This window comes from Pinus tabuliformis, chromosome 1_1 (genome assembly GCF_031772625.1).
Source record: "Pinus tabuliformis cultivar Carrire ecotype Pingquan chromosome 1_1, CPIR1, whole genome shotgun sequence".
Taxonomy (NCBI): Eukaryota; Viridiplantae; Streptophyta; class Pinopsida; order Pinales; family Pinaceae; genus Pinus; species Pinus tabuliformis.
The window spans coordinates 364169555-364183183 of NC_142297.1; positions in this window are offsets into that span (position 1 = coordinate 364169555).

A 13629-nucleotide genomic window follows, 5' to 3' on the forward strand; every position below is an offset into this window, starting at 1 on the left:
GAATACCATTCTAATAGATCCATCTCCTAAGAAGTTGTGACTTTCTGTTTTAAATGACAAAAAATGCATAAAAGGTCAGGTAGAAAGACTTGATGGAGAAGATTATCTATAAAAATACTGAAATGGTAAAAAGGGGGTTGCTTTGCTATCATGCATATGCTAAGATTGAGATTTCATTACACATCAATAATAAAATGGTGTGTATAATATCTATCGTTTGTTTTGGCCAATGTGCTCTGAACACTATGGGAACAGTGTGAAAATGATATATATATCAGGAAGTAGTTGGTGAACAAGATTGTTGTTGTGAATTGGGTCTAGGTTGGGTGGATCAGAACTGGTTTTAGCTTGACTAATGAGAAGTGGATTTAGCTTTATGGATGGAAATTGGGTCTAGCTTGGATAATGAGTGGATGGGAAGAATGATTGTTACCCTTCCCACCCAGATTCAATTCCCATGAGTAAGATGTTGAACTGAACTCTTAACAAATATATTTTTATGATACCCATCCAGCTTATGCAGAATCCAGCGCACACTTAGTACCATCCTACTTAGAATGAGGAGTGCCCATCAAATTCACCGAGAGGTTGCCTAGAGAATTTACCAATCATATGCATTTCCCTTTGTTAAAAAATGGAAAGGGCATTGTTATTTCTTGCTATCAGGATGAATGGTTTCATTATCTTTGGCAAGGGAAATTACCCTAGGGGTAGTTGGTAAAACCTTTGCTCTTGCATGAGAGAGGTACAAACTTTGAATATTTCTCTTGGTAGGTATTGTACTGTGTTAATGCAGAGATGGAGTTCACATCTTCACACAGATCAAATGAAAGGAAACCTATAAAGAAAACTCACAAAATATTTGGAAAAATGTTAGAGGTGCTAAACTTTTGACAATAAGTGAGAAAAGTATGTTTGATAACATTTGCGCCTTCAGCCCCGGATGCGGGTGCCAATGCGACAACAAGGGAAGGGCCACATGCTGTGCATGTGCCGCCCCATGTTGAATTAAGGCAGGCACATCACACGGCCGCCGAGGATTGAAGAATGTTTGTTCGTGCTCAATGCATTCAATGTCGCACAAGGTGAAACGCTGGAGCTGTAGAGTGCAGTTATGGCGGGCTACCTTCGAGAGAATGATGGACTAGTTAAGAGCGGTAAGGGAGCATTGCAAGCTCATTTGTATTGTGAGCACTGCATGGTGCTGGCTCTAGAGAATTTCGGTCTGGCTGTTGCAGCTAACCAGCACGAGGTGGGGGAACAATTACGGTGGGAACTCACGGGCGAGAGTCATTTGTGTGAATTTGGTCTGGGAACTGACAGAGGAGGTCTCAATCCCACAAGGGGGCGTAGCAGGGTGGAAAATTGTTCCTCAGAAGCACCAGGAGGGAAAATGGCTCGTCCAAGGCAAAGACTGCTTAGCAGGAGGGGCTCTGCTCGCGGAGGCTCTTCGGGCAACCCTGTCGAAGACTCTCATCACCATTGCTATTGTCAATATTTCCACCGAAGGACAGGCGCCTCTCCTTTACGGATTAGCCAGTATATGGATTCCGGCAGCCCCAGTGCGGAGCCGCCCCCGCTGCCAGCGTTTGGCACCGTCGTCTTCACTCTGGGAGGCTCAAGGAACGACGCTCGTATCAATGCGCATATATCTGTTCTTTTCATGGAGGACCCTGAGGATGAGGAGGGAGGCTTAGGTAGCAAGGAGGAGCCCTCAGAGGACATGCAGGAAATCATTGAGGAAGCACAAGTGGGAGTTCTAGAGCAGACTCCTTCCCAACCACACGCGAATGAGGCGTCGACCTCCAAACAGGCTGAAGTGGACGTATGGGAAGGCCGCCCTGAAGGAGATGGATGGTGTCGAATCCTCGAGGAGAAGCCTGAGGAAGGACAACTCTCGGCAAGCTCCTTCTCCATCCTCTTTTGCTCAGGTCCGGTATCAGCTCTTTGTTTTTATCTATATCGGCTATAGGCCAAGTATCTCTGTCTGGGTCTTGTCTTTTTTTTCTTATGTTATGGTTATCTTAGTCCTGCCAGTCCGGCTGCTGTCAGTGGTTGTCAAGGATCCTCGGTCACCACTGCGTGGGTATAGTTCTGTTTTTGGAGGGAAACCCCTGCGTGGGTCGCTGATGCAAGTAGTGGGTAGAGTTTTGAATTTTGGCACAGGCTGGAAGCAAGTAAGTCTGGTTAGGAAGCCCTTGCGCGGGCCTACTTTGAGTCACGAACAGCCTCAGTTGGCCCTGGGCCGCATGTCATCCTGAATGTAAGATTCTACTGTACATAATATAATAGATTAGTCTAGTTTAACGAGAAAAAAAAAACATTTGCGCCTTCAGATCCTGCGAAAAAAGCTAAAAGTAAAATCAAATTCCAAAGTAGGTCCATGGGGTTTTGGTCCAATGGTTAACCGGGGGTGGTGAAGGCAAATCAAATTTCAAAGCAAGTCCATGGGGTCTTCGTTCAATGGTTAACCGAGGGTGATTATAATTCCCGCCAAGGCTCAAATCACATAAATACATTGTTCAATGGGTTCTCAATGAAAGGGATCTTTCTAAAATAGTATAAGAGGACTACACTTCATTGTAATGGAGATCTTACATGAATGTTGTAAGAAGTCTATACTTCATTGTAATACTACCAGATTAAGAAAGGGCATGCTTGCCAATAAAGATAAATTAAACATTGACCCACCCCAAAAAAACAGACAGAAGCAACCTGACGAGGGAGGAGGGCTAGAAAAAGCTCACCAGTGAGTGAGGAGGGCAGGAAGAAGCTTACTAGTGAGGGTGGAGGGAAGGAAGAAGCTTACTAGTTGCAGATGTAGATGTGGAGTGACGAAACCTAGCTGCCAGAAAAACCAATGTCATCACCATAAAGATAACAAGGAAGCCCACCACAGCTATTGAATGATGAAAACCCCAAACTCCCCATCCTCCATTTCTACCATGCTGGTAGCCCTACCACCCTCCATTCCACACACCTCCTCTTTTCACAGCCATCTTTAGCTCTCAACCCTAACACCACTTTTCTCCTTCTCCTCCTCCTAAACAGATATCAAGCAATGCATCCCTTACTCAACTATAATCCTCTACATCAAAGCCATATCATGGTTAGCAGAAATATATGAAGTCAGAAACAACCAAGAAAACCTTAGATCTCATATATACTTCAGAGAATTTGATAGAAAAATTTACCAGAGGCATTACGAAATGGATAGATCAACTGACTCCATGCGGTTTTGAGAAAGAAAGGGACATTGACATGGTAAAAACCTAGATGAAAATGGGCATAGGGGACAGAAGTAGATAGATTTTAGGGTCTCTATCTCTATTAGCCTTTTTGGTTAAAAAACTAAAACACATAATTAAGGGAAACACGTCATTTGGATTCAGATGCCAACATCGATGTTATTATTAATGGGGATCCTCACCAGTCTGGCTGACTGTTCATACACTCGACATAGGAAGAGGAAGAAAAGGTATGCAGCGTTGGGTATATATGACACCCCTCAACTTACTAATTTAACTTAGTAGGTACCGACTTGGCATGCCTTGCATTGAGGCATGTAAAGGTAAAGGGAATGCTAGGGGGGTAATTTGATGCAAATCAAGGGTGAATTATGCCTCCCTAAATGCACATAATGAGACTTTGTTTAAGATTTACAATTCTTAAGCTACAAGAATACTAGAGTGTAAGCATAAGAGAGAAGCTAAACATATTGTGATCTAAAATTTAAAATGGTGACATGTTGATTGAATTCTCATTCAGAATGAAGAGAAAAAAATTTGATGATTAGGGGAGAGAAATTATGAGTGTTCTATTGAGTAAAGGAAATACATCATTTTGAGGCCATCGATAGATCTTAATGGTCTGGGATGCCATTGTTAGTAAAACCTTACCTAAATGCCTTATGTCTGCCACATAGATGAGTGTTACACTTACATTACTGATGCACTAACCATAGGGAGTTTGGTATAATATTCATGGTTATGGGTGCTTACAAAACTGGGTTTTCATATACCTATGAAGTGAAACGGAAGCAAGTACACTTTCTTCGAGATAGGAGTAAGGTTGTAAGCTTTAAACCAGCCGGCAGAGAAAATTTTTGTTAAGGAATACATTTTACACATCCTGTGTCCATTAGTATGAACCAGTTTATAAACATAGTGTTGGACTGAAGAAGAGGTTATTAGCATTGCAAACCCTCTTCTTAGATTAGTATGTCAATTTTAAATTTAGTAGAAATTGGCAATAAAACATATGATGTTCTAGAAGCTAAAAGACAGACAACACAAGAATCTACAACTTCTTACCTCTATTGTTGTCATGTTTAGCTTGCCCCACCATAATGGTATCAAAGTTAAGTTGAGGGCAAGGTATTAGAGCTAAGGTGAGGGCAAGCCCAAGCAAGGAAGAAATAAATCACAATAAGTTTTCTGACAACACTGACCTCCTTCCTCTTCGAAGATCAATCATAATGAAGCACTGAAACTCCTACTGCAAAAATCTAGGTTGCAGATCCCAGAAAGAAAATGAGATCAAGGCCTCATCAATCAGGCATCTCTAGGATAGAGCTCTCTGTCAAATTGTTGGTCAAATGATCTATATCTAAGGCATTTTGTCATGACTATAGCTAGGAAGCTTTGGTTGCTTTAGGGTCAAATCTTCTATTATGAAATCACCCTTGAATTGAATTTGGTTTGGAGATATTGTCTCACTCGGAATTCCTTCTCCATTGTAGGTTTATATAAAATCATATCTAAAGCTATAAAGTTCCTAGCATCTAAGCTCATATGTATAATATTATTCTTGAGCTCATTGACATGCCTTCGGCCTTGTATTAGGGCTTTGTCTGTCTCACAGAGAAGTATAAAAGGCTACAAAAGGTGAAGTATCCTCGGCCCTTGGACATCAATCAAGACGGTTTGAAAAATAATGTTCGTGATTTTCCATTGGGTAGATGCTTATTGAAGGTAAAGGATCAACCTTTGTGTGTCTCTAAGGTATTGGTATCAAAGGAAAGGGGGTTCATGACAAATAAAGATCATTTCAAGGATGTTGAAATATGAAACACAATGTTCTAAAATCTCATTTAAATAGGTATGACTGTTATTGGTGTCTAAGCCAAATGCATCTCAACATTTCTTCTCATATCAACTCATTGAGGCAATCAGGACACACACGTGGGTTTAGCCTACGACCATCACTTTTTATATGAATTTTACATCTTGGGTTTAAAAAACCTTTATATACTCTAATTAGTAATTTCTAGTACCCATGCTTGCTGCATGCTGCACATTATTTTTCATAGCTGCCAAATTTGCATTCCATCAGTTAAAGCTAAGATAGAATTAGTCTTAGTCAATGAAGTCTATTTTATTTGATATATTCAAACTGAATTTAATTTACTATGGCTTTTCCTTTCCTTTAATTTACTCTCGTTTCAATAACCATCAAATCTTCCAAAGATAGAAATTCGATAATAGAACTAGAGTCAGATAGAGATTTACCACTGCGAAAAATGGATACAGTCGAAAGTTCTTTCCCAGGGCTTGGCGGGTCGACGAACTCCATGAATTTTTATCCCTCTTCCACAAATTTATCAACGGCCTTTGTTGCAGCAGCCTCAGAGGGGTTTTTGTCGCCTGTGCTAGGGAAAATGTATGATTCCAAAGGGGATGTCCAACAACTGAAGCATTTTCATCAGTTACTCGATTCTAGAATTTCTGGAATAGGTCTATCAACCCCTTTCATTGCCTTGCAGGAGAAGGCGACAACCTATAGAGAGAGAGGGGCATTTTGTGGGTGACAGTGGAAAGGAAAAGCCCTGTTTGAACCTTATGTGGGTCTGGGGTTGCATCGCAAAAACAAGGAGCCGCACAAGTTCCAGTTAGGTGTCCCATTCCCTACACAAAACCCCAACAATCCCCTGCCTCTATCAAACTGAAAAGGAAAAATAGGATACTCGTAGCAAAACATTGGTCTCCATTGCTGAAACCTCCTCTAGAATTCAAAGATTCATGGTTTGAACAAAATTGCTGAAACCTTCTCCAGAATTCAAAAATCCAGGGTATGAACAAAATTGCATTGCCCATTGTTCTTCTTCCATTCTTGAAAACTCCTCGAGGGTGCTCCTTGAGGGTTTGAACAAAAATGGCAATGCCCACCTCGAAATTTTATTTGGTGACTGGTACGCGGGAGACAAAATGTCTTAAATAAAGTTATTAAATTGCCATGGTATGTTTTAACAAGCTCTTATGAAAAATATATATATATATATATATCTATATATATATATATCTATATATATATATATATATATATATATATATATATATATATATATATCTTCTAATGCCTCTCAATGTCTTCCATGGGGAATTTTGATTATGATAAATTTAATAAATAAAATGAAATTTTAAGATGAATTCATGTAGTAGTGATTTAATGGAATGGAATCATTTTTAAATTCTTTGGAAAAAAAATTCACGATGTTTTCAGATATATATTTTTTTCTAGATAGTTTCACCTTTTTCAGAGGGGGAGGAGGCGATAGTCTCTTGTAGTAGTGATTCAATAAAATGGAATCATTCTTAAATTTTTGGAGACCTTTTTCTATGATGTTTTTAGACATTTACCCTTTTTCTAAAAAGCTTCAGCACTTTCAAAGGGGCAAGAGGCGAGAGTCTCTTGTTACTCTTTCACAAAAGGTGTCATGTCACTCCTTGTCAAAGGGACTAGAGTGACATACTTCAAAATGTCACATTCTGCCATGGTTTGAGTCCAGATTTTAAGCCAGTGAGGTGGGCAGGTCTCTAAGCTTGTTTAGGTGTATAGTTAAAAATTAACATTTCACTGTCATTCTCATCTTCAAATAAAAGCTCATGCAAGAGCTCAGTCTTCTCTATTTATCAATCTGATAAATAGTTTACATATGGAAGATGGTATATCTTGGCTACAAACATGGGCTATAATGTTTGGGGCAACATGGGACAACAATAAAAAGGTCTGTTGACAAATGTGGATCCTCCCAATCTCCCCCCCGGAAATAAGCCTCAGTGCAAAATGGTTACATGAATCTTCAAAGGAAATTTAGGATGAATATTGTGCTCGCAAACTGAAGTTTCATGAACATGAGATGGGAAAGGATATTGTTGGGATGTCTAAGAAGAATTTGAAGCAAGATACGTAAGCTCAGAAACCCCAAGGAGAAACCCAAGATAAATGTATGAGCTCTAACCCTCGTCCTGAGTCACCTAATGCTACTTCTTCACAAAAAGTCTATTATTGGTGTTGGTGGATAAAGAAGAAAAGGAGAGGGATGCTAATGATAGGGAAGGGAGAGTGAAGATGAGATAGATTATATCGACGTTCCCCTAGACAACACCATTTCTCCTATCCACCAAAGTCTATTTCCTCTTCTTAATGAAAGGCATATTACATTAAATATATAAATAATTATAAGCCACGCATTTTGATGCCCTTGTACATTCTTTTTTATTAATGAAAAATATTCAACTTACAAAAAAAATTAACACACTATACTCACACACAATGCAATAAGCAAGCCCCCATCGATGTTATGCACTACATTAAATGGGTTTAATACCCTTGGATGGCTCTAACAATCATAGTTTAATGTATATGATGTTAACTAATTTAACCAACAAAACATGCCTTTGACAATGGTAACTAGACTTACACTCCATTTACTCCATTAAACAATCAAGTGAGGCTTTAATAATTGTAACCAAACATACAAGTCGTTGAACAAGTTAACCAACCTAACACAACTTTAATAGTGATAACCAAAATGTACATGTTACTAATCAATTGACCATTGTATCATGCCTCTAACATGTGCAATTGAACATAAATGTTGTTGATGGGGTTGACCTATCTAACATATCTCCCACAATTGTAGTCAAACATGCATGTTCATTCGGTTAATCTCCTAGATAATGTTAATCAAAAATAACTATTAATATCCAACCTAACATGTCACTAATAGTGACAACGGAATGTGCATGTCAATGGCTAAGCTAATTGACCTTATATGTTGTTCATTGAGATGATTAACACATAGCTCACTAAGCTAACCAAGTTGACAAACCATTGGTTTTGTCATTGAAATAAAATTCCTTTAATCGACACAACTAAATGTACATGATGTTACACCAGTAAACCATCATGACTTGCCTTTAACAGTAGTAACAAAGTGTGCAAGTTCTGGATTGGGAAAACCAAACTAATATACCTACGATAATCATAATTGACCATACATGTTTTTTATGATCAACCCTTCAAGTTTTCCCTTACTTCTATACAAAATTAAGCATTCCATGCAACTCTCAAAGTAACTTTGATACATATACAAATTAAGTTTGTATTTACACATTCAATTTGTGTTAAAGTGTTTCCTCTTTAAAGGTCACACGATTTGATCCAATGGAAATTAAGGTATGTACACATCCATAGATTAAATAGTCAAAGCATTGAATGGAGGGCATCCCTTGTTATGAAACCAGCTCAAGAAAAGATAGAAAAGATAGATCAATGCCTTAGAATTCAGCCTCTTCGAGGGGGCAACCTCCTTTACATTACATAAATGAACAATTCTTGGATGATACAAATGACAAAACCTCCTTTCTATATATAGAAGTCTAAGGAGTCACAATATAATCCAGCCGACCTAACAATAATAATATAAAGCCACAAAAATAACAATAGAGGGATTCTATGGGGCACAGAAATAACAATATGGGGGTAATAGGGGCACAACAATATAAATAAGGGGTATAACTACAATTGTAATGGGGTAATCACTAGTATTATAGGGACCCAACATGCCCCTCTCCTTCAAAAAAGCGTTTTCCTCAACGCTTGAGTAGTTCTGGATACTTCTGCAAAAAAATTTCATCCTCCCATGTGGAATCTTTAGCAAATAAGTTCTTATACTTGATAAGAGACTCTGAAATTGATCGATTTCGTAGCTGTCGAGTTCTTGTTTCTGTGACTGCTTCCAGTTCCAATATAATTTTTCCTTCCTTGTCAAGTTCTGGCAATATTGTTTAAACTGGGAGCTTGTCACCTATAACCTTCTTTAAACATGAAACATGGAAAACTGGGTGCAATCGAGAAGCTGCAAGAAGCTCCAATTTGTATGCCATAGTACCAATCTTTTGCAACACCTTGTACAGACCATAATACTTTGGTGATAATTTATTATCCTTCTTAGCTTGCTTTAGGGACATTTTCTTATATGGTTGTAGCCGTAGGAATATCCAATCACCTACATTAAAACTTCTTTCACTGCGATGTTGATCTGCCTGTTGCTTCATTATGTTTTGTGCCAACACGAGGTTATCCTTTAAGAGTTGGAGGACTTGTTGTTGATGTTCGATGTGATGTTCCACTGCCTGAACCTTAGAATTTTCTCTTAAATATGATGTGATGGATGGTGGTTGGTACCCATAAAGTGCCATAAATGGGGTCATTTTTGTTGCTGTATGGAAGGAAGTGTTATACCACCATTCAGCCAAAGGTAACCATTTGATCCATTGTGTCTGTTTATCAGATACAAAGCAACGAAGATATCCTTCCAAACATTTGTTTACTATCTCAGTTTGCCCATCAGATTGAGGATGATAAGATGAGCTATGAGCTAACTGAGTACCAAGACAAGAAAATAATTTTGTCCAAAAATTTCCAGTGAAAATGGGATCTTTGTCACTTACAATAATCTTTGGGTTTCCATGTAGCTTTTGAACTGTTTCCATAAATGCAGTAGAAACTGTACTGGCTTTAAATGGATGTGATAATGCACAAAAGTGTGCATACTTGGTAAATCTGTCAACTACCACCATGATGACACTCTTTCCCTCAGACTTGGGTAAACCTGTGATAAAATCCATTGAAACCTCCTCCCAACGTTGGTTTGGAATGGATAAAGGTTGTAATAGACCTGGTGTCTTAATTGTTTCAACTTTATTTTGTTGGCAAACCAAACATTCCGCCACAAACTTTTGAATATCTGATTTAAGGCCATCCCAAAAAAAATCCTTCTTAACCATGTGGTAAGTTTTTAAAAATCCTGAGTGCCCTCCTAAGGGAGAAGTGTGAAATTCCATAAGAATCTTTTGTTTTAGCTGGGAATTCTTACAGAGGTACAAGCGATCTTTGTACCATAACGAATCATTTTGCCAGCTAAATGTATCAGAAGTATTGGAATCTTGTTGTAGCTTTCGAATAAGTGCCCACACTTCTTCGTCATTCTTCCATTCCTCCTTTGCTTCGTTTATCCAATCTAGTTGGATAATAGAAATGGCACACAACAATGCTTCCATATCCTCATCCTTTCTTGAGAGTGCATCTGCCACCACATTTTGCTTCCCTTTCTTGTAGATGATTTCAAAGTCATAACCCAACATCTTTGTGACCCACTTTTGTTGCTCTTCAGAGGATAATCTTTGTTCTAAAAAGTATTTAAGGCTATCATGATCTCTTTTTACCTTGAAGTTTCTTCCCATTAGGTAGGGTCGCCATTTCTTAAGTGCATGGAGTATTTGCAACATTTCCTTCTCATAAATAGCTTTGCTTAAAAACTTTCCCTTGATTGGACGACTTTCAAAAGCAATGGGTCTTTCGTATTGCATTAGAACAACACCAATTCCATTTCCTAAAGCATCACATTCCACAATAAAGGTTTTTGTGAAGTCCGGTGTAGCTAAGACCTGTGCTTGGCACATTGCCTCTTTAAGATGTTTAAAGGCCTTTGTTGCTTCCGAAGTCCATGAAAATGAATCTTTCTTCAATAATGTTGTTAGAGGTGCTGCTATTCTCCCATAATTCTTAACGAACTTGCGATAATACCCTGTCAACCCAAGAAATCCTCGCAGATGCTTTATGGATGTGGGGATTTCCCATTCCTTAATGGCTTTAATTTTGTTAGGGTCTACCTTAACTCCTTCATGAGATACAATATGACCCAAATATTCCACCTCTTGGACTCCAAAGAAACATTTGGATCTTTTTGCATATAATTGTTTCTCCTCCAATAGTTGTAGCACCCTGTCAACATGTTCAACATGATCCTTCCAAGACTTGCTGTAGATTAGTATATCATCAAAAAATACTAACACAAATTTTCTAAGGAATGGTTTGAAAATTGAATTCATTAAACCTTGAAATGTTGAAGGTGCATTGGTAAGGCCAAAAGGCATGACCAAAAATTCATAATGACCCTCATGAGTTCTAAATGCTGTTTTCAGAATGTCTTCAATCTTCATTCTGATTTGATGATATCCCGAACGAAGATCCAACTTGGTGAAGTAAATTGATCCATGCAATTCATCTAGTAATTCATTAATGACAGGAATGGGGAACTTATCTTTAATAGTGAGTTTGTTGAGCTCCCTATAATCTGGACACATGCGCCATGATCCATCCTTCTTGTGCACCAATACTACTGGAGCTGAGAAAGAAATTTGACTCAGTTGAATTATACCAGCCTCTAGCATTTCTGCAACCATACGTTCAATTTCACTTTTTTGGACATAGGGATATCTGTACGGCCTGATGTTTGGAGGAACACTTCCTAGAATCAGATGAATAGCATGATCATGATCACGCATAGGTGGGAGACCTTTGGGAGTCTCAAATACCTTGGAATGATTGTCCAGGACTTTTTGGAGATCTGGAGAAATAGATGATTCCAATGTGGAAACATCTAGCGAACATAATTGTGAAATTACACCTCTTTGCTCCTTTTTTAGAAGCTTTGTCATGCCATTAGAGCTGATTATCTTTCCTGGTTTCCCTACAATACCCCTTAATTCAACTTCCTTTCCTTCCACAGAAAATTTCATGAAAAGTTCTTGAAAATTAAAAGCTATTGTACCCAAGGATTGTAGCCATTGGACTCCTAGTACAACATCAGCACCTCCCATTGGAATGGAAAACATTGGGCTAGTCAATACATATTCTCCCATGGATAGCTTGATATTATGGCAGTTTCCAGAACAATTTATTGTTCTTTTTTTTTTTTTTAATCAATGGAAAAAACCTGTGAGCAAATTTTGAAACCGACGTTTCGGACTAGTTAGGTGAGTCCATCATCAGGGTAATGAGATCTGCATTTTGAGAAGAGAGAGTCTAGCAATTGTGAACCTATTAATAGAAGGATAGAGAGGATAGAGAGATAACTTTGGGCATGTGAGGACGGCTAGATTTTCATATAATTAAATATAAATTAATTAAACTAATTTTTAATTTTCTTTTAAATTTTATTTGATCAACTTAAACCTAAATTAAAAATAAAATTAATCTGACCTAAATTAAAGATAAAATTAAAAATTGATTTAACCTAAATTAATATAACCTAAACTAACTTGAACTAAATTAATTATAACCTAAATTGATTTAACCTAAATTAATTTAACCTAACATACTTTACTTTAACCTAAATTAAATTAATATGACCTAAATTAAATTAAATTATTGTAAGAAAATCTTCGGCAAAATCACATAATGAATCTTTTGTCGACGCGTTTCGAACCAACCAGTGTGGTTCATCGTCAGGACAAGTTGAAGAACCAATCCAGCTTAACGAGATTAAATAGAGCGTGCAGAGATCCCAACAGCTAAATTCCTAACGACTAATTTGACCTAGAGACCCTGGTCAAACTAAAAATCAATTAATATTTCTCGAAAAAAGCTAAATTTAGGTAAATAAAGGAATCCATTTGGTAAATTTAAATTAATTAGGTGAATTATTCTTATTATCCCAAATATCAAGAAATGTATATTTTAATTAAGATGGTTATTATATCCATAATATATCTTAATTAAACCATATTTAATTATTATTCCAATTACTAGATCTCAACAAATTGTTAAACTAATATTATTTTTAGAGTTTAGTTATATTCGGTGAAAATTATAACTAATATTATGGTAAATCATAATTACCTAATAATCCATATTATTTATTCCAAGGTACATTTATTAATACTTATAAATTAAGGTCGATATGTTTAATCTTAAAACTAATGTTATTGGTACCTAAAACAAATTGTTAAACTATTATTATTTTTAGAGTTTAGTTATATTAGGTGAAAATTATAACTAATATTATGGTAAATCATAATTACCTAATAATCCATATTATTTATTCCAAGGTAAATTTATTATTACTTATAAATTAAGGTCGATATGTTTAATCTTAAACTAATGTTATTGGTACCTAAAGGTTAAAACAATATTTATTAAAAAGATTTTATTCCGAATTTATTAAGTTAACAATATCATTATTATTTATTATTACTATTTATAAGTTAGGTCTATCTCATATTCATTATTTAAATAGATAAGCTATATAAATTACTAAAAGTTTATTACATAATCTAAATCTTCTAGATAATTAATAGATCTAAACAATTTGTTAAACTATTATTCCTAGGGTTTAATTATAATCGGTAATTAATATAGCTAGTATTATGGTAAATCCTAATTACCTTTAAACCTAATCCAAAATCTCTTATTACTTATAATACAAGGTTGATCTGCGTATTAATATTATTGGTATCTTTAAACTTAAAGGTTAGAACAATATTTATTAAAAAGAAATAT